The 8,509-nt window shown below is 39.4% G+C and overlaps 1 pseudogene; it reads right to left on the bottom strand.

The window, feature by feature from the left end:
- Positions 1-6,861: 6,861 nt before the first annotated feature.
- LOC148801151 (putative galacturonosyltransferase-like 3 pseudogene) lies at positions 6,862-7,372 on the bottom strand (annotated as a pseudogene).
- Between the last annotated feature and the right edge of the window lie 1,137 nt (positions 7,373-8,509).

Raw genomic sequence — 8,509 nt, 5'->3', positions numbered from 1 at the left:
CAAAAAAAATAAATAAATTTAACTGCATATGTGTTCTGCTGCTTGATCTCTTGTGAAATAAAATAGATAGAATTATTACTAACTTTTTCCACTGTTTATTCCATTCTTTTTCCTAATTTGAAACAATGGATGTCTGACAGGTTCCATTTGTTTATTAAGAAAACAGTTTAGATCGATTTGCAGCTGGGGCTGCCCATATTTAGTTATTTAACAATAGATATCTGACAGAACAGAAAGGGGAAGAAAAAGGATTCATCATTCAGGACTGGATGGTGGTATATATGGACAATAAGTGACGATTGCAATTTGATTTTTGAGGGGAGAGAAGAGCGCGGGGTTGACAACATTATTAGCATTAGTAGACGGAACACTTTGAGTCGCATGAAGGTTGAGGTGATATTTGACGTCAGTTTGACACAAGTTAATAAAAAGGTGGGCACAATCATGCAATGCATGGCATTAGGGGTGTCAATCCACCGGTTTTGGTTTGGATCCGGTCTAATCCAAATCTTATAAAATCAGATTTGGATGGTCTATTATGTAGACAATCATGCATGACAATGGCATTAGGGGTGTTAATTGACTGGTTTTGGTTTGAATCTAATCCGATCCAAACTTTATCAAATCAGATTTGGACGGTCCATTATAATTATTGGATTGGGCCAATCCAAAATAAATTAGTCCATATTCTTATTGGTTTGAATTAGATCTAAACCAAATTTCCAATAATCCGATCACGAGGCCAAACCCTTATCCAATTTGAAATCAATCAAAATTGAAAATAGCATAAAATCACTTTTATAAAAGCACATTTACGAAAACAGTTTTATAAAAGTACTTTTATGAAAGCACTTTTATAATTTTACAAAAGTACTTTTATGAAAGAACTTTTATAGAAATAGTTTTATAAAAAACACTTTTACAAAATTACTTTAATAAAAATATTTTTACAAAAGTACTTTTACAAAGCACTTTTAAAAAAGTACTTTTACACGAAAGCACTTTTATGGAAGCACTTTTAGAAAATCACTTTTATGAAAGAACTTTTACAAAAGTAATTTTATAAAAACTACGTTTATAAAAGTACTTTTATGAAAGTACTTTTAGAAAAATACTTTTACAAAAGCACTTCTACAAAAGTACTTTGGTAAAAGTCTATGGAAGTACTTTTCAAAAAGTACTTTTACAAAAGTACTTTTTCGAAGTATTATTCAAAAGTACATTTATAAAAACACTTCTGCAAAAGTACTTTTATAAAAACACTTCTAAGAAAGTACTTTTATAAAACTACTTTTACAAAAGCACTTCTACAAAAGTACTTTTATAAAAGTCTATGGAAGTACTTTTTGAAAAGTGCTTTTACAAATGTACTTTTTTACAAAAGCACTTTTTCCAAGTACTTACAATAAAGTGATTTTGTAAAAGCACTTTTATGAAAATATTTTTATCAAAGTACTTTTACAAAAGTGTTCTTTCAATGCTAAAAGTGCTTTTATATAATTTTTGATATTTCATTCGGTTTGGATTGGATTGGATTCAATCCATTTACATTTTAATGGATTGGATTGGATTTGGACTAGATTGGGTCCAGTCCATTTATAAATGTACTCACATTGGATTGGATCGAGTTGGACCAAATCTGTTCAATTGACACCTCTACATGGCATGATAACGCATGAGCAAGGCCACAAGTAAACATGGTAGACCTGATCATTAGTGATTATATTCCTCTTTGGCAGATTTGCATTGTGAAGACGGGTATTGAATGATAAGAAAGGCTCTTTTGCATTAAGTTAGAGGAAAATACAGGTATATAGACATGTATTCAGTCGTTTATAACTAAGTTTGTGCACCTACCAAGATACAGCTGTTCTAACCGCCTTAATTATTTCAACATGAGACATTGTATTTAACACCCTCCCTCAAGTTGGAGCGTTTTCCATGCCCAACTTGGAGATGAAGAGAGCTTGTGAGGTGATTGACACGTGTAGTGAGTAGATTGCCACATTGGATAAAACCAAGAACAAAATGACAGTCGATCTCAATGTACTTAGTGTGTTTGTGGAAGACCGGATTAGCTTTAATGTGGAGAGCAGCCTTGTTTTCACAATATAGAATTGGAGGCTCAAATAAGGTGATTGTAAGCTCAGCAAGCACCCATTGTAATCAAATGATTTCAGATGAGGCAACAACTATTGCATGGTATTTAGCTTCGGCTGAAGATTGTGAAATCGTGTGCTATTTCTTGGTCTTCCATGAGAGAGGAGAGTCACCAAGTAAGGTGAGATATCCTGTAGTTGATCAATGAGTGAGGGGGCAGCGCTTGCCTAGTCCGAGTAACAAAATCCTTAGAGATGAAGAGAGCTTGAGGCTGAGAAGAATAATCCAGTAGAAGGAGTGCCTTTAATGTAATGAACAACTCTAAGTGCGGCTTCAAAGTGTTCGTGGTGGGGTTGATGCATGAATTGGCTCAACCGGTTGATAACGAAACTTAGTTCTAGTCGGGTAACGGTGAGGTAGACCAATTTTCCTACCAACCGATGATACTATGCCCGATCTAAATAAGGTGGGTTAGAGTCATCAATAAAGTGATCTTGTTGTTCCATTGGAGTCAAACAAGGTTAATTTGTAATCTTGAAGTATAGTTTCTTGAACAATGTCAAAGGTGTAGTTATCTTGGCTAAAAAATATCCCAGCTTCTAAATGTGAAACTTCAAGACCCAAGAAGAATCGCAAAAGTCCAAGATCTTTGATGCCAAATCTATTGTCAATGTGCCTTTTAAGAGGGATGATACGGTCATGGTCATTGCCTGTGATGAGGACATCATCTACATATACAAGGATGGCAATAAAAGAGTCCTTCAATGAGGCAGTGAAGAGAGAATAATCAACAATGGATTGTGTGAAGCGGAGAGAAGTTAAGGCTTGTGTAAATTCTGGAAACCACATCCAAGAGGCTTGCTTTAGACCATATAAAGATTTCTAGAGCTTGCAAACATGAGCGGAATTTGTGGTAGCAAAGTCTTGAGGGACAGTCATATAGACCTCTTAATGAAGATCCCCATGGAGGAAAGTATTGTTAACATCAAGTTGGTGAAGATCCCAACCCTTGATAGCTCCCATAGCTAGAAAACAACCGAGTGTAGCCAATTTTGCTACAAGAGCGAAAGTGTCATGATAGTCAAGGCCTTCAACTTGAGTATATCCTTTTGCTACAGGGCGGGCTTTAAAACGTTCAATAGCACCATTAGCTTTGTATTTTATTTTATAGACCCATTTGGAGCCATTGGGATGCTTTCCCAGAGGTAGAAATACAATTTGCTAGGTGTTGTTACGCTCTAGGACTGCTATTTCATTGGCCATAGCTTGGCACCAATGAGGATCTTGGATAACTTGAGCGTAGGATTTTGGTTCAACATCTAAAATGACATTATTTAACTTGGCAATAGAGGGTGGAAGGTCAAATATGTAGTCATGGAGCTGAGTTGGGGCTATGGGATGGCATCGAGGACGAGAGGTATGGATTGGGACAGCAATGGGAGCTTGAACTGGCTCACAAGTTTGGGTGTTGGGTTCTGGTGAAGTAACAGGGGTTGGACTAGCATTAGTGGGTCCATGGTCTTGTGGTGGGGTGAAAGATGACTCAGGTGGGCCATTATTTGTGGTTGATTTCGGATAATCAAAGATCATCACACGGGTTTTGTGGTAGTGGCATAACAGAAGTTGTGCTAGAATTTTGTAAGTGAATCAGAACAAAAGGAAAAGAACTATGTGTAGTACTAATAGGAAAAGGAATTTGAACTTGCTTGGCTTTGTGGAAATTATCACAACATTTGTCTAAGTTGAAAGTAGATATACTGGGAATGAACTCCATGTGGGAACGTGATGTATGACCCAACCGTTGATGCCAAAGTTTAGGGCTGATGGGAGCAGTGAAAGAATTTGCAGCCAATGAATGTGGGGTGGAGTGAAAGGTGAAGTGATAAGTCTTTGGCGAAGTTTACCCGTCCCAATCACAGTTGTTGAGTTTGGATCCTGAAGTGTGCAAGAAGGAGAGAAAATAGCTAGATGATTTAGTCGTTGCATAATATTGTTTACAAATAAGAGATTGCAATGAAATGTTGGAACAAATAAAAGTAGCATGAGTGGCAGAGCCATTTGAAAGGCATACAGAAGTATCGATGGGTTCAGAGACATGGAAATAGGATGGTGAAGAAACCATGTGGTCAAATGCACCATTATCCATGATCCATTCAATAGAGTTTTCAAAAAACTTACTAGCAGTGGTGTTGGCAGCAAATTCAAAGGATTCACGGTTTAGGAGAGAAATGAGTTAAGAATATTGGTGCATGGTAAGACCTACTACCGGAGAAGATTCATTTGTTGGAGCCATAGGACCTATATCAGTGGATGCACAGGAGGCCGATTTGTCAGCACTTGAGGTTTTAATTTGTTGTGAAGGAGTTTTCTCATTCTTGCATCGATTCCAATGAGCTAGATATCCATTATGTGCATAGCACTGGTCCTTTATGTGTCCTATGCATTTACAATGGTCATAGTAAAATTTGGATCTACTTCTCCTATTCTTGGAAGTATTTGTAGCTAATGCAACAGCTTCTGGTTGCAATGTTCACAAAGATACCACGATCTGATATCGCTCTTCGTAAGTGACGAGTGCATACACTTTGTTGGGAGATGGTAATGGCTCTGTTCCCAAAATACTTGAATGAATTCCGTTGAAATAGTCGTTCAGCCCTATGAGAAACTGATGCAATTTCTCCTTTTCACGTTCAGCAGCATAGACATTTGTCGATCCATAAGTACATTTTGGAAGAACTATGAAGGCATTGAATTTGTCCTACAATGCCTTCATCTTGGAGTTCCTTCCATATATCTGCAGCTGAATCAATGAAAGCAACGTTTTCATATACCTCTTTGGTTAGGGAGTTGAAGATCCATGCCATTACCATGGCATTGCATTTGATCCAAGCATCGAGATCCGGTGCACTTGCAATAGGTCATGGCAGAGATCCATCGATGAACCCGATTTGATTTTTTGCTCTAAGTGCATTGATCATTTCTCGTTGCCACAACGGAAAGTTATCTCCATTGAGTGGAGACGAAACCAGTATAACACCTAGACTGTTGGATGAAGGAAGTATGGGGAATTAACTCTGATCTCCACTCTTGAAAGAAAAATAGAGGAATTCGAACAGGATATAGTTTCTTGAAAGGTAACAAAAACAGAGGAACTGCATGGCAGGAAGAGAAGTGGATCACCACTCTGATACCATGAAGACAGGTATCGAATGATAAGAAAGGCTTTCTTGCATTAAGTTAGAGGAGAATACAGGTATATAGACATGTATTCAGTCGGTTATAACTGAGTTTGTACAGTTGTCAAGATACAACTGTTCTAACCGATTTAAGTATTTGGGAAAATTCCCGATCAATACCTGCCGTTAATGGAGCATCAGTTATGTTTATCACATGACTCAAGTGCCATTTAAGACTTTTGAAAATTTCAAAATTATCCTTGAAAATAAAACATACTATTTGATGATGCACAATCTGGCCGGTCTTAGCTGTCGATGATCTTGCCTCTGAACTGAGTAACAGGGACCTGAAACGGAAGGAGAAGAGAAGCTCCGGGGAGAACCCGGCGTAAGGGCTCCGAAGCTCAAGTTAGAATCCTTCAAAGGCAAGATAAACCAGATAGCGCGAAAGTTAGCATACCTCGTTCCTAGGGGGTAAAAGCCTTTTATAACCACCTCACGCACTCACTTCCAGGCTTCCGTCAGGTCGGGCATGATTACTTCTGAACTCCTGCCAGTTCGGATGTCATTTCCTCTGGCCGGACAGAACCGCCACTGTTCCTTTTGTCGGAGCCGTCTCTGCGGCTAGTGACGACGGTTGCAGGTGGCGGTAGCAAGAAGCCGTTTGAAATGCGGCTGTCAGGCGTCAGATCCCAAATCAGTCAGGTACGTCGCCCTTGGATACGGACGTCTTTGGTGTCGGGTACGTTTGGTTGGCCTGGTGCTTTGGAAGTGAAGTGTTGGAGTGGCGAGCGAGGTGTCTTGAGTTCGGTCTGGAGTGTTCCGAGCTGCCATGGGCCAGCTCGGGTCAGCTTTGTGAGGCTTGGGGCCCAGTATAGTTCGTGCTCCTTGCAGGGAGCTCGGGTTCTTAGTAGGGAGCTCGCTCTTAATAGGGAGCTCGGACTCCCAGTAGGGAGCTTGTTCTTAGTAGGGAGCTCGGATTTTAGGGAGCTCGGGTTCTTACTTAGGGAGCTTGGATCCTTAACAGGGAGCTTGCTCTTAACAGGGAGCTCGGGCTCCTAGTAGGGAGCTCGGACTTAGGGAGCTCGAGTTCTTACTTAGGGAGCTTGGACCCTTAACAGGGAGCTCGCTCTTAACAAGGAGCTCGGACCAAGTACAGCGGTCTGGAGTTCGGGCTCGGTAGTGAGCCTGGACTTGCTTCCGATGTTCACTTTGGGCGCTCTACTGTCCCGAGCTGCTTGCCTTTGCCACGTGTCGGGCGATCGCGAGGTCGGGCCAAATTTCCCTTCATCACTATTCATCATCTTCTTCCTCAAGAAGATGAAACAAAGTCCAAATTCTCTTCACAAACACCAAAACCCTTACAATAGATCCCAATCTCTTTCTCACAAACACCAAAATCCTTTGTTGTTACTGTGGTATTTTCTCTCTAACGAAGCGCTATTGATTCTTATTCACAGAAGTTATAATTCTATGCAAGGTAAAGCTCTTCTTTTTCTTTTCTGTTTTGATCCAGGATAATGGGATGATGGGATTGCAGTGGGCTATTGCTGAAATAGTTCATGAAACTCTTTACAATGATTGGTTAGTTGTTTGAAAACAATGGCTCGTGTTGGAACAAATCGTATGGTGCCCACAAGCTCTCCAACAGACAAGGCCACTTCGAGTCCGACCTCAACCATGGCTTCCCCTTCCCACTCCAGTGCAATAGATTCACTAGCTTAAGATGTAGATCCTTGCAAAGGCCTTCCAGATTATTCCCACCAAGCACGTACTGGTTCCATACTTCCATTTGTGCTCAACCCCTCTCACGTCTCCGACAAAAACCAACAAAAATGGAGGCACCGATCCCAATTCGTATATACGTGTCACTTCTGTATTATCATCTATGACTCTAGCTTCTTTGTATATTTTCCTTCCCTCCATTTCTAGACATCGATAACCATCATACCGTTATTGAAATAGCAGGGATCCCACCCTTGAAACGTTTGAGAGAAAAATGGGTCAGAGCAGAACATGTCAGTGAAGTTATTGGTGAAGTTGGCATGTCTGTACTCTGTTGCACTAACGACATGGCTATTCAAATCAATTTTCCATAACAGTAGTTAAAGGAAAACTTTTCTTTTAGAAATTGCTTTTGTTTTGGTCCGAAGATGATGAAATATTTAGAAGAGAAGAAAGACAAAAGTATTGTCACAGGGATAAAAAATTTGACCATTGGTCTGATTTTAGCATATGGTTGATAAAGAAAATTAGATGACATTTGAAGGGCATTTATATCTTTTCACATGTCACTTAACGGTTGATTAACGGTGGGTACTAGATTGTCACGTTTCGACAATTCGGGTACTAGATTATCGCATTTTAAAATTCAGGGACCAAATTATAACTCGAGCCAAAGTACAGGTACCGATCAGGAATTTTCCCTAAGTATTTAAACATGTGACATTCTAACATTTTGAGAAAAAAAAAAAAAAAAAAACAAAATCATCCTCTTACATAGTATTACGCAGGACTCTGTATCTCCTGCCCACAAGAGATCTGCCCACCTCTACCCACAACACACTACCTCTCGTGAATTGGTAACATCTCCCCCTGCATAATAATATGCAGAGGATGAGATGTTATTCATGTGTGACTGTAATTAACATGAGCAGAATTCCAATGAGCAGGAGATCTGGACTCATTATGCAGGAGATATTTCCAATTCACAGGGGGTAGTGTATTGTGGGTAGATGTGAGCAGAAGATCCGGAGTCTTATTTCAGCGCATGCACTTGTATTATTATTTTCAATTTCAGGAACCCCCTATTCACAGGGGGTAGTGTATTGTGTGGCTCCAATTCCGGTCAGTTAGAGAGTGGGTAGGAAAAATGAATAAGAAATTCAGAGTGTATTTTCAGTGATTTTGTTATTGGATTCTTTTACCTGCATTCATTCATTAACTGGTTTCCGTAGGGTAAGTAGTCAGTGAATATTTGAATACATAGAAGTTTGAACTTCTCTCCTGCATTCAATACATAGAGTTCTTAGCATCTCCTATGTACAGTAAAATTTTACGGTTTGTTTTCATCATTTTTAGTTACATTTGTCTAACACCACAAAACTAATTAAAGTGAAGTGAAAGACCGGCAATTAATAGTTTTACTTTGCAAAAACAATACCTAGGCCTGAATTTGTTCTAATATCGACTTCCATTAAAAAAATTTGACTGTTTGGGAAAAACAGCCTGGG

The sequence above is a fragment of the Nelumbo nucifera genome, chromosome 3 (assembly GCF_055504915.1).
Source record: "Nelumbo nucifera cultivar China Antique chromosome 3, China Antique-T2T, whole genome shotgun sequence".
NCBI classification, from domain to species: Eukaryota; Viridiplantae; Streptophyta; class Magnoliopsida; order Proteales; family Nelumbonaceae; genus Nelumbo; species Nelumbo nucifera.
Note: the sequence above shows the minus strand (reverse complement) of the source record. Positions and strands in the feature narration are given on the sequence as shown.